General features: G+C 43.7%; 1 pseudogene across 1 annotated transcript; it reads right to left on the reverse strand.

Moving 5' to 3' along the window:
- Nucleotides 1–5,773: 5,773 nt before the first annotated feature.
- Nucleotides 5,774–18,494, reverse strand: LOC308399837 (annotated as a pseudogene). Its single transcript has 9 exons — nt 17,916–18,494; nt 17,288–17,375; nt 17,069–17,186; nt 13,431–13,536; nt 13,159–13,296; nt 12,760–12,963; nt 11,990–12,097; nt 6,724–6,890; nt 5,774–6,041 (listed from the first exon to the last, which is right to left on the reverse strand). The product of its transcript is annotated as an uncharacterized misc_RNA (transcript).
- Nucleotides 18,495–20,329: the final 1,835 nt, after the last annotated feature.

The following is a 20,329-nucleotide window of genomic DNA, read 5'->3' on the forward strand; positions in this document are numbered from 1 at the left end:
ATCTGAAGACTTGCATCTGTTGCCCCAACTAGTTTAGACAGATTTCCTGGTTCTACCAGAGGTTTTTTCCTTCAAGAAGGGAGTTTTTCCTTCCCACTGTTGCTGAGTGTTTGCTCATAGTGGGTTGTAAAAGCATAAAAGTTAATAAGAGGCATTCATAGCAGAGTTATCACAGAGGGAACTATATAGCTTAAATGTACAATTTCTACAGGACGAATTATAACTTCATTATGTATAAAAGCTCCTGTGGATAATTACTCCTATTTGTAACTTTACACAAGAGAAAGTTTGCTGTCACACTATTTATAACAGGTTGGGTTTTGTCCTCTGAGTTGAGCCTTTGGTTGCAGTTTATTGAAGAGTTTCCTCTAAAGTAGCTGTTGATAAAGATTTAAGGTCCTGTTTATATACAGAAATATGCTTTAGTTCATGTTTTTTTACATGTCTGCCTCAGTGGATCAGTAGAAGATCTGGCACAGGAAACTAGATGATGAAAAAAGGTTACGAATACACATATATATCTATATAGATACAGATATACTCATGGTGGGTTCACGCCCTCGGCCCACGCCCCTCTGAGGAGGAAACACCTGGGCCTCATCAGTGCAGCCAGCATTTAAGCCAGGGAGTGGCTTCTACTCATCGCTGGATCGTTGTGTGTGACTCGCGTCAGTGCAGCCCGGCTCTCAGCAAGTTCTCATTTGCTTCCCTGTGCAAAACCTCTAACGTGTGTTTCCTTCTGTACATAGATCCCCTGGACCCGACTCTGCATTCCCCGAGCGGATTCCCTTTTTGTGTGAGTGTTTGGAGAGAGAGTCAGAAGAGGAGCAAGTGTCTTTTCCCTACCTGGATTTCCCCGGAGCCTTTTCCCTGTCACCGCTTTGTATATAGCACTATCCCCTGCACTGTTTGTATATACACCTGGTGGAACTGTAATAAATACTGACTGTGCCTCTGAGTCCTGCATGTGAGTCCTCAAGCGAACCGTGACACCCACACAGATGAGAGCTTAGCAGTGAAGCTCTCTCTTAAAATTTGAGTTATAAAGTCAGAAGTTATCACTGACAGAGATCCATGTTCTTTTAACATAAGAAAGAATATTTGCTGAAATTGACATTAATCCAAGCCCTTAAAACGCCATTTTGGATTAAGCATTTCCTTTTAGAAAAGTCTTCAATGAGCAGGAAGCTCCAGTACTGAAAAAAGAAGCCAACATCAACTGCTAAACGTGCTAAAAGTAAGTAAGTCCCTGTAGACTCCTATGATCAAAACACATACAGTATAAAAGTTATAGGTTACAGATCTGAAAAGTAAAACAAATGTCAAAGTGCAAAAAGACTTATGGTCCCATAGAAGTCTATTCCATTTGCCTGGAATTAGGTGAACACCTTTGTGACAAATTTAATGGCTCAGTCATTTGTTTCATGTCATATTTAATAAAAGACTGACATGGTGGCATGTTGAATTGTCCATTTTGCACATATTTGGTCATTCTAAGCGTCAGAAGGGGAAAGATCATTCTGGGAATGCCTACTGGCGAAGGATGTGTGACTGACAAGTCCAGTGTGTGAAGTTTAACTACAGTCTAAGGAGCGTGGAAAGAAAAGCATCTGGACTTCTTTAAGTTTCTTTTTTTTTTTTTTAAATAAATAGGACAGGGGGAATGAATGAGAGAAAGAGGGGGAGAGAAAGAAAGAAAACCAAAGGGGAGAAGAGACGGTGAGAAGGGGGGGGAAGAGAGAGAGAAAAAAAAAAAAAAAGAACTCCTGGGTCACCTGTATGGAGAAAAAAAAACAAACAAACAAAAAAAACAAACAGAGGAGACAGCAAACAACAAAGAGCAACATAATAATAGAGAAAACAAAGCACCATCACAATAAACTAGCTAGTCATAGATATCAATATTTACTAAATAATAAACGATATTGTGCAGCACGCAAGATAGACAGCGCACAGTGTGCTTTGAGATAGCAGCCAAGAAAGCTTTAGTCCGCGTCTGTGAATACCCATGTGTGCATACCTGTGTGGATCAGCATGCTTGCATTCCAAAGGTTTCTCCATGTAATGATCTGCTAGGGAGTGTGGGGGGGCCACAGCCCCGTCCTCCAGGGTGTGAAGCGGGTATGGAGGAGATCAAAACTCCAGATATCCAGAGGCCCCCAGAACACAAGAGACCATGGAAGACCAACAGAGGGGCAGCCGCGCCACTATTCCAGTAAGAGCTGAGGAGAGTCCCAGATGAGGGCTCGCCCTGCAGCCGCGGAGCAGAAGTCAGGGGGAGTTGCAGTGACGCGCCCGTGAGCTCCGCCGGCCCCCAGCTGCGCCTGAGTGACCGAGCCCCAGGCCGAGAGGCCGGGGGCACCCCACCTCCAAAGGGGGCCCGAGCGAGCCCCAGGCCCCAGGCCCCGACAAGCGGCCGCCAAGGAGTGAGCCGGTGTGTACCCGGACGCCCACCCCCAGACACAAAGAACCACCAACACACCGACACCTGAGGGAGTCCGCCACCGGCAGGGGAAGTGGTGGTGGGTGGAGATAGGCCTCCAAACCTTGGAGGGCCTGAGGTGTCCCCAGAGAGGTGGCGTCTGATACCCAACCTGACATATAGACACAGACATACAGGCACACACAGACACAAACATCCATTCCCACCCTCATGCTCTCATATGCACTCACTCCACACTCAACCAACGTGGAGACAGACATAAAGAGACGCTGTACACACAATCACACTCCCCAAGCGTACTCTACAAACCGGGTCTAGGTACCCTTGCCCCTGGAGGGGGGAATTGCACCCAGACCCAGGTGGTGTTACCCTTTTCCCTGCGGTGGGGAGAGGCAGACCACCCCGACTCCGCAGCAGCAGGGAGGCCCCACACCCCAGACCGCAGTCGGACGGCCAACTCCTCCTACTAGCCCTCCCGATGTTTCACCTCTCATCTGAGAAGCTTCTTCAGTTCAGAATTTCTTCAGAGAACTGAAGAAGCTTCTTGAATGAGAGGTGAAACGCTCTTCAAGAAGCTTAAAGAAGTCCAGATGCTTTTCTTTCCAAGCTCCTTAGACTACGATGACCTGAACGACTGAGAACCTTAACAGACAGTTCTTCCCTTCATTCATCATGCCTGATTTCAAAACACCAAGATGGCAGTCGTGAAAACACTCATCTTGAGTCTTCATGGGACTACGGTGAGATCAGTTATGCCTCTTATGATGCTGTCCCAGACTTCAAAGCAGTATAAAACATGTTTGCATCCTGTAACAACTCCCACTTCCCTCATTACCTTCTGTGTATTTATAGTTTTGTATGACTTCTTATGTTCCTGTTAATAAAGACCTGCCTTTGAGTTCATCCCCGTGTGTCTAGAGCCGTGCATTTGGGTCCTCTCTTGCCTTCACACAGCCGCCGCACGACAGAACGACGCAACCACGAAATGGACCCAGCAGGCTCCGCCCGTGAGGGAGATATTCTCCGTGTACAGAGTCTGGTGCAACGAATAACCCGCGCCTCGGACTCACGGACAATTTCCGTCGGACTTAACGCCATAAAGGCAATAATCGAGGGAAACCCTTTCCTTCACCAGCTCACCTGCTATGAGGGCTTTATTGACGAACTGAGCCGAGCCAAGGAGGCATTACAAGCTCGTGAGCTGGCAGACAGTGTCTGTTCCCGGGATTCCACACCACAGCGACTGCAGACGGAGATCTCCGCCAGTCAGCCGCCGCAGCAGCAGCGAACTAAGCTCGCCGCGACGGCATCGCAGCAGCAGACGGGGCTCTCGGTATCGCAACAGCGGCTGCTAAAACGAGAGGGTTTTTTGGCGCTGCTGCCGCGGAGCCCTTCTCCATCCCCTCTCAGCTCTGACCGTCGCTCTCCCGCTGCTTTCCTAGCAGCGATGAGGTCGGATGATGAAGAGGAGACCGTCACCCCCGCATCATCACCGGTTTCCCCCGTCACCTCCGTTCCCTCATCAAGGAGGAGACGCCGTCGCCGGTCCTCTCCTCAGCCGGATTCCGGGACTACTGAGCAGCCGGCTGGGGTGAGTGACAAAGACACTCTTTCTGTTCACTCTGAGGCTAGTTCTCACTACTCTGAATGCAGGAATGCAAACTCTGTGACTCTTGCCGTAGGCTCTAAAGGCTCACGATCTGTAAATGTTGAATCCGAACCCGAACTTCTTATGAACCGTTGTACTGCCCGGAGGGTCAACTCAAAGACCGTTTCTCCTACGTTTGGACTCATATTTGAGAAAGATTATCCTTCGCTAGTGTTTCCTAGGTCTGAAAACTTGAAGTCAGCATTTCCTGAGTTAGAGACACCTGCTTCTGTGCCCTTTACCTGTGTGTCTGCTGAGAATGATTGTTTTGCAGTTAAGCTCACCACTGGGGCTTTAAAACCTGCCTCCTTAGATGTTAAAGCAGTAAAATCCAAGACTGTAAATGTTCCTGTGATAGCTCGACCCCAGCTCGTTACTTCTGAGCCATCACCCCAGGGGAAAGTCCATTCTGACGTATTTACTGATTCGAATGTTCTTGAGTCAGGGGGCTCTACACCCACCACTGTTTTCCCTAGGTTTACTGCTTCCAGCGATCCGGAGGTAAAAGACTTTGTTTCATCTGCCTCTCCGGTGCACAGACCTATTTTTACATCGGCTATTAACCCCTCCTCTGTCAGTATAAGCATGGTTAGCTCCGAAGAAAGAAGCTCTAAGACTGTTGGTGCATCAGCTGATCACATTTCTCTAGAGTCTGTAAACACTGAAGGTGGTGCATTAGTGCCTGTAAGCTACAGCTTTAGCACACTTAACGCTATGAAGTCAGAGCGCTGTTCCTCATCCGCTCACTCAGGGCAGGGAATTGATCTCTTGCAGACTGTTCTTTCTAGGCCCGCCTCCCAGGCCCCTTGCGTTCTAGGGATAGCTGCGGCCCAGCACTCCCCTGCACCTATCTCAGTTCCCCAGGTGAGGGGGGCTGGCGCCCAGCTGGTCCCTGTTCCGGTTTCCGGGTCGACTGAGGCTCTGCTGGTCCCTGCACCCGTATCAGCTCCTCGGGTGGGGACAGCAGCCGCCCAGTCCCTGCCGAAATCTGTGCCAACCACTGAGGTGGGGCCCGCCAGGACCCAGCCGATCTCTGCACCTGTACCTGCTCCTCAGGTGGGAGCGACTGGTGTCCAGCAGGTGCCTGCACCTTTCATCCGCATTGTAGGCTCAGGGGACCCGACACCACCACCTGTCCAACATTCGCTCCCACAACCATCATTACACTCAGCTGCACAGGATGCTCCTCAGTCAGTCAGTCAGCCTTCTCCTCAGTGTACAGTCCAGCCTTCTCCCCAACCGCCATTACTACCACTAGTTCAGTTTGCTACCCAGTCTCCCTCAGTTCAATCTGTAGCTCTGCCTCCTGTGTCCCCGCTGGCTCTGTCTCCTGTGTCCCCCGCACCTCAGTCAGCTACCCCACCACAAGCTCAATTTTCACCTCTACCATCACTTCAGTCATCAGTTCAGTCTGCCACTCAGTCGCCCGTAGCTCCATCATCCACACCATCACCCGCTTCTCTTCCACCACAACCATCACGACACTCAGCCATTCAGGCTGCTGCTCAGTCAGTCATTCAACCTGTAGTCCTGTCATTAATGCACTCCTTAGCTGAACCATTAGCACAGTCACCGTTAACTCAGTCATCCACTCCACCGCCCACTCCACTGTCACCACAACCATTACTACAGCCATCAGTTTGGTCCCCTGTAGCAGTTTGGTCTTCTGGTCAGCTTAACATTCAGCCAGGGGTCCCGATACCCTCTGGCGCTACATCAGCTCCGGCTGGAAGCTCGGATGAGCCCATCCAGCACTCCGCGGCTTCCACGCTGCCACCTGCCTTGTCCGCTGGGGGTTCTGGAGAGCCCAGCCAGCCCTTCCTCGTCTCCGCTGGAGGGTTCGAGGGGCCCGGCCTCCGGTCCCGCTCTGTAGCCGCCGCCTTCCACACGGCCGGCCTCCGGATCTGTTCTGCCGCCGTTGCCGTCCGCAAGGGCTGTCTGGAGTCAGCCCTTGAGGGGGGGTATTGTCATGGTCCTGGGTCATTTTGACCCAGTGTTCTCAGTTTTCCTGTGGTTTTGTATTTTGTTCCTTATGTCCATTGGATTGTTTGGTTTGGTAGTTGGATTCCCCCTGTGTCCATGCTTTTATTGTGGTGTTTGTTCTGGTACCGTGTTCCCGTCCGTTGTGTTCTGTGTTCTCCTCATCCCCTCGTATTCATCCTTGTTCTCTGCCTCTCTCTCTGTGCTCATCTCTGTGTACTGTGTTGTGTTTAAGGTCCACATCTTGGTGTCAGTATTTTCAGTTTCGTGTCCTCCCTGCTTGGTCATGAGTAATTGTCTTCAGCTGTGTTCCCCGTGTGTTCCCACTTCCCTCATTACCTTCTGTGTATTTATGTCAGAGTGTCCCTTTGTTCTGTGTTGCGTCATCCTTCTAGGTTGTGTGCATTTCCCGTGTCTTCCCAGCGCCTCAGCTTTAGTTTCTCCCAGTATAGTTTTGTATGACTTCTTATGTTCCTGTTAATAAAGACCTGCCTTTGAGTTCATTCCCGTGTGTCTAGAGCCGTGCAATTGGGTCCTCTCTTGCCTTCACACAGCCGCCGCATGACAGTTAATACTTCTCATGGATATCTCAGATCTCCATCACAAATAAAATAATAAAGGGCCATAATAAGAGTTAGAAATCCATTGTTACCGCTCAAGCTCCAGTCTGGCCCTCTCCTCCTCTAGCCGAGCCTGGATCTCCATATTAAGGGCAACTTCCAGCTGCTGCTGTGTCAGCTCCAGCTCCCTGATCCTCTTCTTCTGTTGTTCAGCCTCCTTTTCCTTCACCTGCATCTCAGCCTGCATGCTGTCTTTTATCTATGCACACACACACAGCTACATAAACAGATGCACCAACAGAGCGGTATAAACTGACCTATTCCTGAATCACCTTTTCCTGGACTGTCATAACCATTTTTCCAAAAACGATAACTAGCAATTGTTGATTTCACTAAAGTTTTTAAATTAAACTGAGTTAGAAATAAAACTTTCCATTTACAACCTAAAAAAGCTTGTCTACCCAACAAATTTCTTTCATTGTTGTCCTAACTAAGATTTTCTAGACAGCATAACAAAGATTATCAACTTTTGAGCAGAGTTTCTGAGTCAAGTTGGGAACCAGTGGGAAACCCCGTAGATGACTGGCACATGTGGTCTGAACAAGTTTGAACTAAACCAAACGGACTTTCAACTGAGCCTGAGCAGACCTGAGCTGTGTGATAGTGGTTTACCATGTGTTCTAGACTAAAAACCTCCTAAGAAAATTTGAACCATCGTGGCTAGATTTGGATGTAAATTGCAATTTTTCGACCATTGAGGATTTTCACTTCTGCAGTTGGAGTGTATAATTCTTTTGGACAGGTGCTGGAGCTCCGACCATTTACCCTAGCAGGTAAGCTAACTACATGTGTTATTAAGATTTTCTACAAGCGCCTAGGCTGCATCCTCCTGAGGACCCGGGAGGATGGAACTAGTAAAACACTGAAAAAGGCCAACAATAGCATTTTTAAGTTATCTAAGTGACTTAATTGATTTCCCCCCGGCTAGCTATCGAGCTGGTGGGTAACAGACGTCTCCGAAAACGTTGGAGCGCTTTTGCAAGCATATGTTGTCTTAATAAACTGAACAGATATTAGCAATTTACACAGCTACATTAACGCCTGAAAATATCTTAAAAGTTTATTTTGTGACCCAGAAAGAGTAATATTAAAACTAATTCCACAGGTAGAATTTGCACATGCGCAATAAGGATCGGGGAGTCCGATCCGTAACTTTTTTTTCTTGTTTTTTTTTCTACATTATATTGAAATGTTTCAATATTGCAAACATTTTAAGTGATGCTTATTGTAAGGAGGACGTATTTCTCGGACACATTTAGAGGAGTCCACTATGAATTTGGGCAGCCTTCGTCGCGCCGCTGTGTCGTAATCGGGCTACAAGCAGCCTCTGAAGGTTTTAGCTCAGAGTAGTGGCCAGCGCAAAAAGTAATGTTTAATGTTAAACACTCTGATATTTAGACAGACATCACTAAATGACGGTATCTCACACTGGCTTTTTACAGCACTTCTGCCATGGTAAAACTTATTAGCTTATTACCCGTTTTGTAACCAGTTTCAATGTTATCTTTGCATGAAAACGTTATGTTAACATTGACAACAAACTGGGCCAAGCACGCGTTGTCATGGAGACGCTTTCATGGGTCGGTGTAGGATATGTGCGCCAATTATATGACAGTGATATAAGTAATTTGCATATTGTCTAATATTGTTTTTTCACTTTTTCAATAGTCACCGTTTATCCGGTGCAGCACTGTTACTTTAAAGTAATGTTTAAAGCTGACTTGACAGTTTGTCAGCTGGTGTAAGATTGCCTAATGTACTGTAAGTTAATTGTCACACGCAAATTAAAGTTGTACTTCATGCTCTGTATTATAAGATTGCTACATTTTCAGAGCTTTTTACATAATGGGGAAGGAGACAATATTTAAGGAATGATTGTGTGTTGTTGATGTATATTGTGTTACAGATAGTATTATTTTTTCTTTAGTTATTGCATTTTTTTTTATCATAGTAACAAAAAAATGTTTGAATTCAAGCTTGCATTTATGTTACATGTCATGTATGTTATCAATCATATACTTGATATAGTAGACAAGTGGTTATATGTAAGTTAATATGATTCCTTACATATTTTTTTCATGATGTCTCTGGTTTTGGCTTGTTGATGTATTCAGCTCCTGCATCTATGGATTCCTTCTGTGTGTTAGATATGGATGTTTTATCCCATTGCAAAAGTGCTTTTGGCAAAATTGACTATGTCTCTTGTGTTTCAGGGGTGGATTTCATGCAATGCCGATTTTGCAAATTCACAAGCTCCAATCAAGAGACTCTTTTGAAACATTTCCGCCTTCATCACGGACAAGGTGCACATTGGCCATGCATTCACACAGACTGTGTATGTGTATTTAAAACACCTGGAGCATTACAATCACACCTCTCAAGGTCACACTCAATAGTAAAAATCCACAAAAATTCCACATTTCAGTGTGAACATAATATGTATTTGCATATTGATACTGTTTTTTGTGGAGGGTGTTTCTATTCCTGTGCAAAATGTGTATTCATGAGAGATTTTTGAAGTAGGTTTTGCGGTTGATAACACAGTCAGGCATACAACATGGTGCAGACTGTACAAGGCAGCTACCCAGAAATTTTCTGTGCTGAATAAATGGCAATATTTTGGTTATTGTCTTGTTTAGATATCTGAAGAATTTCATCGGATCACAAGCAAAGACCTCCTGGGGACGTTCAATGCATCCCTCGACAAATTTGTGCCTGGCCTGCTGAAACTATACCGGTCTAAGAAGGAAGCTCTTGGTGAGGACATGGAAGACCTCTTGGATAAACTTGATGAACAGGTAAGTGCTCCTTTACCTGACATTTTTAGAAGAGAGTATACCTTGGTCATAACAGAAAAAAATGTTGGCTTCAGCCAAAACACATCAATGGAAATGAATGTTATCAGTCATTACTTTGTTTTTATTTGGCGGTATTTTATTTAATTTGTAAAAAGAAAGTAAAATCGTTAAAATGGTGTTTTGTTTTTTTAAGTTTTACATGTTGCTGGGCCTGATCTGTATTTTATTTTCATTACTATAAGAGTTCTGATTTTGCATTGTGTGTAGGTACACCACGTTACTATACTAATTTAAATGCTTGTTTTCCACTGAATACTCTTTAGACATCTGACATTGTGTCCCACCGAAAGACAGCAGCACTGAGAGGCCTGCCCATTTTCCTCGGAGAGGATGCAACACAGATTTTCCTGAAGTGCTTAGTAAGTACAAAAAAGTAATGCAAGCAAAACTAATTGCTATGAGATGTTTTTAAAAGATGATTTATTCCAAAATGGAAATGTCCACTTCCTCAGTGCAGTCCAGATAATTTTATGGTGAGGATTGCAGTTGTCATAACTCTCGCTGCTTTTTTTTCTGCTGAGGAGCACCTGGGCATTTTTAGTGGGAGTTCAACAGCAGAAAATATTTTTGTACAAAACTCATCACAAGGTTGGTTGGTGAAAGATATTGTGCCGTTAATTAAAGGAAAATAAGCTTTTTCTTTTTAAAACCTCCATGAGTCAAATGAGCATCATGGTATAGAGGTTAAAGTTAAGATCTTTAGAAATGTACTTTGTCTTTAATTTTTCTTAGCTTTCAATAATTCATATTTTACTTTTCTTCTCTTCAGGACACTGACATTTTGGAACCAGTGTTGAACGGTGCATCAGTTGCCATCCTGACCATCCTGCAAGATGACGATGCCAATACTTCTGTTTGAGAACAGGCTGTTGTGTTGGAAGGGGACATCGTGCTACATAACATTCCAGACCTCTCTACTGCCTTGGCATACCTCTTTGGCCTTCTGTATGCCCTCAACATTGATTATCCAAAGCAGATGAGTTTACCTTTGAAGCAATTCAGGGCATCTTTTTTGAACTCGGTGGCTCTCGATGCTCACAGCGCATAAGGTCTCTAAAAACAAAGCTTTTGCTGTGTCTGTTAATGGGGAAGCCAGACATGAGTTTAACTTGTTCTTAAACATGTTCAAGTGCATTGTAGAGTCATGTAAAAAAACAAACAAAAAAAAAAAACAGTAGTTCAACCCCTTTCCCTCTATATAATTGTTCACCTGTTACAAAGAGTTGCATATTTAGTGTTTGAACTGTTAAAATTAATTAGGAATAAGTGAAGGAAAGAGGGAGGAAAGGAAGAAGGGAGAAAAGAAGGAACAGTCAAAACAGAATGGTTCATTTTGACCTGGTCGGTCAATATGAAGGTGAAGTGAATAAGTGATTATTTGAAATGTAAATATTAGTCAGATGAATCTGTATTATTGAGAATCTATGGTGAAATTTTGTCTTGTAGGATTTTAAAAGATTTGTTATAGTGTTTTTCACTCCACCTGAAGCATGGAACTGGTATTTTACCTGATAGTTCGCTGTTCATTGATGGTAACATTTCTAATGACTTTTGACTTCTGTAGTTCATCATCGTAAGCCCATGTAAAATGTCAATGTCTGGGTACATAGGCAATTGTTTGTTGCACTACCCTATTTAGTGTGCAATAGTTAAGTTAAGCTTTTACAGGACAGTCAGGGTGTGAACGTGAATGACTAAGCTGCTGGACACTTTTCTTTTTTTCTGGACTCTGGAATTTTAATGTCTCTGCTGGGGTGCTCAAAGCACCCTAAAGAAACTGGCAACACGTTTTTTTCTGTTTGTTTGCTTTTTTACAGAAATTCACCCCACTGCCCATGACCTTCTGAAATATACTGAAAGCACTGTTGAAAAAAATAAATACGTTTTTACATAACATTCAGTTGTGCTTTGTTTTATTCTATATCTGTTTGAGTGTTTTTTCAAGTACGATAACAGCATACATTTTTCTTTATTAATATTGGTAAATTTTCAACTCACTGGAGTAAGAATTGTATGATTATTCAACAAGAATATCTGTGTTTGGTGAATTTAGGAATACATGGCCTTGGAGGGAATAATTTTATGTTAATTCAACAGGAATATCTTTGTTTGGTGAAGGCAGAAATACATGGCATTGAAACCAGAATTTCTTTGTTAGACTTACAGGATTATCCTAATTAGGTGAACAAGTAGATCCAAGTTGGCAGAACATGAAAATATTAGTTAAGTCAACTACAGTTGGCAGAAGTTGAGAAAACTCAAAAATCTCTTGCATCATGTTGCCTTGAAATTTTAAGTTTTCTCAACTTTTTCTTTTTTACACTGTAGGTGTGAATTTTATAATGACAGTCAACATTTTGCTGCAGTTCTCAAAGATCAAAGTCAAGGAGAAAAGACTCTGTACATAATTGGTGTCAAGTGGAAAACTTTTTTTTTTTACCATCTCAGCCTCTTTCAGCTGTCTTTCCAGTTCCATCTGCACCTCCCTCTGCTTCCTCCGCTCTCTCTCCTCTGCCTCCCTTCGGCGAGTTTCCAGTTCCCGAGCATGCTGTGAAACAGATGAAAGAGCCATTGTTTGGTTTGTGTTTTCACCTCTATCCAGCAGGTGACACTAGGCCATCAGCTTCGAGGTTCAACGTATTGTGCTTTCAGCGGTGCTCTTCTTGATAACTTGGTTGAAGTAAGTGGGTATTTGAGTTCATGTTGCTTTCCTTACAGCTGTAAGTAATCTGCTCATTCCGCTTTTGATCTTTGGCACCAACAAGTGATTTTTTTCCCAGAGAAGTGCTGCTCACAGGAGATTTCCTCTATTTCAGACCATTTTCTATAAACCGGTTAGATGGTTGTACAGTTTCTGAAATACTCAGACAAGCCTGTCCGACACAAACAACAATGCATGTTCAAAGTCATTTAAATCCCATTTGACCTTCAGCAGGTCATCTTATTAATGTATACATGCCTAAATGCACTGAGCTGCTGCCATGTGATAGGCTGATTAGGTATTTGACCTAATGAGCAGCTCAACAGGTGTATCTAACAAAAATGTGGCCAGTGAGTGTACATGGTACTTTTTAAATGGACAAAATGAACTGCACTGGCAGCTGCCCAGTGCCACTATGACTTAGTTAAATAATCACTACCATGGATAGTTTGGTGCATGATGTAATTAAATAAATATTACAAAAAAAGATTCTTATAGCCCTCACTTACCTTGATAATGTTTTCAATCTCTAAGTCCTGTTTGTCTTTCTCTTTTTCTGTCTTCTCTGTCTCATGGATAGTCGAGTCATCAGATTGGCTGCCCCTGCTGCTGCAGCTGCTGCGGGCGCTCCGGCTGCGTTCCCGCTGACTGTTTTCCCGCTGGATCCGTCTCTTCAGTTTGAGTTCATGGTGAAGGGAAGACTTTCCCTCACTCTGAAGACGGAGGGCAGTTTGAATGGCTGAATACCAGATGTAAAATCTTGGGTATACTTTCCATTTAACTTTCCGAGTCAGACTGAATAGGATGGGTTATCTTTTAAAAATGAGGACTGGTGTAGCTTTACAGAGTAATTGAATACATGTTTCGGAAAATATGTTAATCCCTTTTGGATAAAGTGGCTGACTGACCTCCACCTGCCGGAGCACCTCTCTGACAGGTTCAGTAGCCGATGCCATCAGCTCAGTATGGAACGCACCACTGACTGGGAGAGTTTTGGTCCGCATGAACTTTAGGCGCCGAGAGTTTTCCTGGAGGAAATCCAGAGCCTGAGAAGTCAAAGAAGACAGCAGAAATGACAAGAGCAGCTCTAACAACTTTTTTGATGGTTGAGAGAAGACAGAAAAGAGAACACAATAGATTCACGGTATATTAAAGCAGCAAGAATATATGAATGCATTACCTGCTGGTGCCCTGCAATAACCCTGCCATCTGGAAAAAGCTAGTTGGCCACAGAGCACACAGGATTCTCCATCCCCAGACTCTTGCAGTGCTCTTTTGCCTGCAGACTAGGGCTGCCACAAACGATTATTTTGATAGTCGACTAGTCACCGATTATTTTTGCGATTAGTCGACTAATCAGACTATCCACTCTGCCATAGCTCGGCTACAGACTCAGCACCCGAGTGCCTTTATTGTGATCTCGGGTGACTTCAACCATGTATCACTGGACAATACACTACCAACATTCAAACAATATGTGGACTGTCCCACCAGGGGAGAGAAAACTTTAGACTTACTGTATGCTAACGTCAAGGATGCATACAGCTCCTCCTCCCTCCCCCCACTTGGTAGGTCAGATCATAACCTGATTCACCTCACCCCCCGCTATGTGCCAATTGTGAGGAGGGAACCTGTGACCACCAGGACTGTTAGGAGGTGGTCAGAGGAGGCAATAGCGGAACTACAGGGCTGTTTCGAGGTGACCGACTGGGAAACACTCTGTGAGCCTCACGCCGAGGACATCAATGGGCTTACTGAGTGTATCACAGGCTACATAACTTTCTGCACCGACTCCATTGTTCCAGCTCAGACTGTTCATTGTTACCCAAATAACAAGCCGTGGGTGACTAAGGACATCAAAGCCCTCCTCAACAACAAGAAGAGGGCTTTCAGAGGGGGCAACAAAGAGGAGGTGAGGAAGATCCAGGTGTTACTAAAGGACAAGATCAGAGAGGCTAAGGACAATTACAGGAGGAAGCTGGAGTGGAAACTCCAGCAGAACAGCATGAGAGAGGTGTGGAGGGGCATGAAGACCATCACTGGATTCAGGCCAACCAACAGCAGGGGAGCTGAGGGAGGTGAGAATAGAGCCGACGAGTTGAATCTGTTTTTCAATAGATTCGACACCACAGTGTCTGCTCCTACCCCCACAACCTCACCTGCAGTCAGCCTGGAATCCAGAACCACACCACTGTGCCAGCCTCTCTCTTCACATGTTGCCTCCTGTGAGATTCCTGACACCCCTCCCCCACCCATCACCTTCACTCAATACCAGGTTGAGATGCAAATGAGGAGACTTCACTCAGGCAAGTCTGCTGGACCAGACGGAGTGAGTCCCCTTGTCCTCAAGACCTGTGCCCCCCAGCTGTGTGGAGTCTTTCATAAACTGTTTATGCTGAGTCTGAGTCTGCAGAGGGTCCCGGTGATGTGGAAGACATCATGCCTCGTCCCTGTACCAAAGACGCCTCGTCCCAGTGGCCCCCAGGATTACAGGCCCGTGGCACTGACCTCCCACATCATGAAGACCCTGGAAAGGCTCATCCTGGACCAGCTGCGACCCATAGTAAGACCACATCTGGATCCCCTTCAGTTCGCTTATCAGCCTCGTCTCGGAACAGAGGACGCCATCATCTACCTGCTCAATCGTGTCTACACCCATCTGGACCAGCCGGCGAGCACTGTGAGGGTCATGTTTTTTGACTTTTCCAGTGCTTTCAACACCATCAGGCCGACCCTCCTGGGTGATAAGTTAGCAGCGATGCAGGTGGATGCTTCTCTGGTGTCCTGGATTGTTGATTACCTGACAGGAAGACCACAATATGTACGTCTCCCACAGTGTGTGTCTGACAAGGTGATTAGCAACACAGGGGCACCACAGGGGACTGTCCTCTCCCCCTTCCTCTTCACCCTCTACACCACAGACTTCAGCCACTGCACAGAGACCTGCCATCTTCAGAAGTTTTCTGATGACTCTGCGGTGGTTGGATGCATCAGCAGGGATGATGAGACAGAGTACCGGGCTGTGGTCGACTCCTTTGTCACGTGGTGTGAGCAGAATCATCTGCAGCTCAACGTGGCAAAGACCAAGGAACTGATCGTGGACTTCAGGAAGACCAGGAAACACTTGACCCCTGTTTCAATCCAGGGGGTCAGTGTTGACATTGTGGAGGACTATAAATACCTTGGAGTACACATTGACAATAAACTGGACTGGGCTAAAAACACCACAGCACTTTACAGGAAGGGCCAGAGTCGTCTCTATTTTTTGAGGCGACTGAGGTCCTTCAACATCTGCCAGAAAATGCTGAGGATTTTCTATGAGTCTGTTGTGGCCAGTGCGATCCTCTATGCTGTTGCATGCTGGGGGAGCAGGCTGAGGGTCGCAGATGCCAACAGACTTAATAAACTGATCCGTAAGGCCAGCAGTGTTGTGGGGATGGAGCTGGACTCCCTCAAGGTGGTGTCGGAGAGGCGGATGCTGTCCAAGATAAAGACAATGTTGGATAACACCTCCCACCCCCCACTCCATGACATGTTGGTCAGTCACAGGAGCTCGTTCAGTGAGAGACTGAGATTACCGAAAAGCACCACTGAACGACACAGGAAATCATTCCTACCTGTGGCCATCTCCCTGTACAACGCATCCACTTAACACACTGTTTGCTGCTACAACTACACATGTTTCTTTTCCAACTATTTATTTATAAGTGACTTATGTATGTATGTATGTATATATATGTATATATTGTACTATTCTTAGTTAGCGTATTGTCTGTCTTGTCTTAATGTTGGTTTAAAATGGAGCACTGTAACAAAAAATAATTTCCCCCAGGGATCAATAAAGTATTCTGATTCTGATTCTGATTCATCATCCATTGGATGTAAAACGTTCAGCTTATTGCACCAGCAGCATCTGCTCTTATATAACTATCATTAGCTTACAGCTTTAAGTGTTTAAGGTATGTGCTAACTAAAAATAAAGACAAGATGATAGTTTATTAAATTTTAATGAAATTTGCAGATTGTTTCGGTGAAGTTTAATAAACTCCTTGCTATCTAAAATATAACAGGACACCGGAGAATATTCTCGAGCATCTCACACTTCTGATAATCAGCTGTCTGCTTGACGTTTATTCAGCTGTGTAAAAACTATAACTTTAATCTCAGCAAAACAGATTTACTCAGGAACAAATAAAATACTAAAATAAGCCAAACAATAACATTTTTAAGTTATCTAAGTGACTTATATATCATGTTTAACCTGAGCAGCGAAAGACAGCGGTGTGTTTGAAAACGATCTGCCGGGAGTCCGGTGTTCTCACGGCTCTAGTGAGCCTTGCCCCGGCTAGCTATCGAGCTAGTGGGTAACAGACGTCTCCGAAAACATCGGAGCGCTTTTGAAAATATGTGGTGTCTTGATAAACTGAGCAGATATTTGAGGTTTACACAGCTACATTCTCGCCTGAAAATATGTTAAACGTTTATTTTGTGACCCAGAAAGAATAATAAGAGTAATATTAAAACTAACTAGCTGCCGCCATTGTTGGAAACTGAGCTAGGCCGCGCTATGAATTCTGGGACACCGCTTCTTCTTCTTCTTCTTCTTCTTCTTCGGGGTTTAACGGCTGGCATCCTTGTATATGCAGTGCTGCCATCTTCTGTTTCAGTCCGTTATTACACTCTTAAATCCTACTACTTATTCCTGCGTCTTTTGTGATCTTACAAAGCTTCAAACGCCGCCTCGACTATTAAATCAGTCGTCGACGATTTTGATAGTCGACGTAATCGTGACTAGTCGACTAATCGTGGCAGCCCTACTGCAGACAGGCATAATTATACTGAGCCTGAGGTCTACCAGTGACTGACAGCATCCCACTGGGAACCAGTTCTGAGGCCTTCTGCATAGTCTCCGCTCGCACCTTCACTGCATACAAAGCTAGAAGATGCATAAGGAGTAAATACAGAATATTAACCAAAGTTGTGATTAAAACACCTTTTACAAGTGCACAAAAAAACCCAAAAAAGAAATCTTTCTACCTTCTGCAAAGTTCATCGCCCCAGAAAAGACAAGAGCAGCAAATTCTCCGACACTGAAACCTGCAGCAGCGACACACATCTCAATGGCCTGTGTACAGCAGGAAACAAGTCAAAAAAAAAATAAAAAAATAAAAATGTAACAGCCTCCCGATTATGACCGATATATCATTTATGTCACTGATACATCCGTAACTGAAATTAACTCAGAACAATTTGTTTATTTTTTTAAATGGTCATTCAGAATCAGAAGATTATTTACGGTGATGTTTTTGGTGGGAGTGAAACAACAATCTACTGATAAAAACAATAAAAACAAGATGTGATAATAAGAAATAACCACTGTTGGAAGCCTTATTTACTCTACCGCCTTAATCAAGGGGCAGTAATTAAAGTTGAAATGAGAAACTTTGCATTTGAAAGATGCTCTTCTACTGGGCACTCAAAATGCTTTCTTACAACAAGCATCATTCATCCACACCTTCATACATAATGTGCGCACATTTTAAATATAAATTAATATTACTGTAGCAGTATTTAAAAAAAAAAAAAAAAAAGATAAAATGGCCACATTTAAGAAGGCAGGACCTGCAGTTATTGTCCTTTTTCCAGACATTTATCTGGCACTTACTTTGGGGTTTTCTTGGTTGAGTCTCTCCACAGCAGCCAGGGAGGTGACAAACACCGCCGGCTGACAGTGAACCGTTTTCTGCAGCTCGTCCTCGGGGCCCTCCAGACACAGAGACAGCAGGTCGTAACCCAGGATCTTCTGGGCTACGGTGAACATTTCTTTAACGTTGGGGTATTTTAAAAGTCCTCTGCCCATGCCCACAAACTGGCTGCCCTGACCGGGGAAGAGGAGCACGGAGCAGCCGCTGGGGTCTTTTTTGGGTCTCCGCTGAGGCGCCGCGGCTGGCTCGCTGTTCGGGGGAGAAGCGGGAACTTCAGCCGGAGAAGGGTAATCTCCAGCCGTGGAACCGGGCTTGTTGGTGGACAGCGTCCTGCTCAGAGAGACCAGCGACCTGACCTTCCCTCTGGAAGATGCTGCCATCCTGACTGCCACTGATGCCAACATGAGCTGTTCCTCATCCAACGACGTGTCTGCGGATGAAATAAGACGCACAGCCCGCCCGGACAAACTGTAATCACCGAAAGAGTCAACTTTGCTTGAACTCAACTCTGACATCTGCTCGGCATGACACCTCACAGGGAGACGAAAAGAATATTCAGAATACAATTGACAAATGCAAAAAAACCCTCTAAACCATTGACTACAGAGAGATTTAACGTTGTTCGGCAGGATAATGTTGACCAAGGTTGAATCTTTGTCCAGTTTAATCTATCCAGCTTATTCCCTAGCCATCCCACCAAGAATTATAAAAGACATAAATAAGGCGAATTTTAATTTCATATGGAAAAATAAACATCATTATATTAGTAACAGGGACTTGATAAAAGATTATGAAGAGGGGGGTTTAAAAGCAATCGATTTTGAAATAATGAATGGCATTTTAAAGATTAATTGGCTACGATCTTTCTTGAAAAATGATAATGAGATGTGGTTCTTGATGCCATCTCTTATTTTCAACAAAGTTGGGGGGATCCTTTTAGTATGTGATTTTGACATTTCTAAACTACCCATAAAACTTTCCAAATTTCATCAACAAGTTTTGTTAAATTGTAAATTAATGTTTAAACATAACTTTAGTCCCCACAATGTTCCATTGTGGAATAATAGGGTGATATTGAATCGGGGGAAATCTATGTTTGTGGACGAATGGATGACAAAACAAATTTGGTCTGTGACACATATAATGGATGAAAATGGAGATATACTTGAATTAAACAGGCTTAATGAGAAATATGACATGAGTTGCTCGTTCGAGCTCTATAAAAAGGTTTCACAGAATATCCCAACAGTCCTTGTAAATACAATAAAGAACAATTTTTCAAATATACAGACTACAAATTTACATAAAGTTAAACTAGATGGTCTTGACTTGGTAAATGGAAAATGCAATAATCCATTTTTGAGGAGGTATTTGGTTAACACCTTATATCCAGGTAGGACAAAATTCTCCCTGTTCCATAAATCTCTTAAGCTAATAAATAAGCCCCAAGCAATCAAATTGCATAGATTTTTAGAAGAGTTTGATTTTTCTTAGCCCCTTATTTAAGTTATGTGTCTTGTTTATGGAACCTCACTTTTAGAGATTTTATGATCCCCCCTGTCTTCTTTATTTCTGTTCCTTGTTTTTCATTCTTTTTTTTATTGTTATTTATTTTTGTATTGGTTATTCATCTTTTTATATTATTATTATGTAGCTGTGTGAATATGGATGTGTATGTATGCATGTGTATATGCATATATATGTATGTGTATGTATATATATGTATGTGTATGTGTATATGTGTGTGTGTGTGTGTGTGTGTGTGTGTGTGTATGTATGTTTACTTTCAGTTATTGTCGATTTCATTGTGGTGTACAGGAGATGTGATTCTGTTCTGATTGATTTAATATGTCGCTTGTCTCTTTGAGATTGTCATTGTTATTGTTCTAAATAAAGTTCATTTAAAAAACAAAACAAAACAAAAAACCTCACAGGGAGACGCCATGTTGTTTATACGGAGTTTATTCTCGTCTTCTTCCGGTTGACGTTCAGGCTCTCTCACGGTGCAGCGCCACCTCAGGTCAAATTATGTCATGCTCTAATGTATCGTGTTTTTCTTTTCTGTGCTTTAATTTGTCTACAAAGTGAAAATAACCATAAGAGCTTTTAAGTATACACAGACATGCGCTTCTTAAATTTAGCTTAATTGGCTCCACAGGTAGGAAGTAAAAAAGTAAAAAAAAACTTCCTTGCTGTACTTAATTTTTACTCCCTACATTTTTAAACAAATATCTGTAGTTTCCACTCCGTATTTTTGACAGAGAGGAGGGCTGGGTAGCCGTAGTTTTTGTTGACCGCTGCGCTGCACAACATGTTTCGCTTTGTTACATTAGAGCCTGTGATGTTTTAAGAGTCTGAATCAGGAGCTGATGAC

Source organism: Rhamphochromis sp. 'chilingali' (assembly GCF_963969265.1).
Source record: "Rhamphochromis sp. 'chilingali' genome assembly, chromosome: 7".
Classification (NCBI taxonomy): domain Eukaryota; kingdom Metazoa; phylum Chordata; class Actinopteri; order Cichliformes; family Cichlidae; genus Rhamphochromis; species Rhamphochromis sp. 'chilingali'.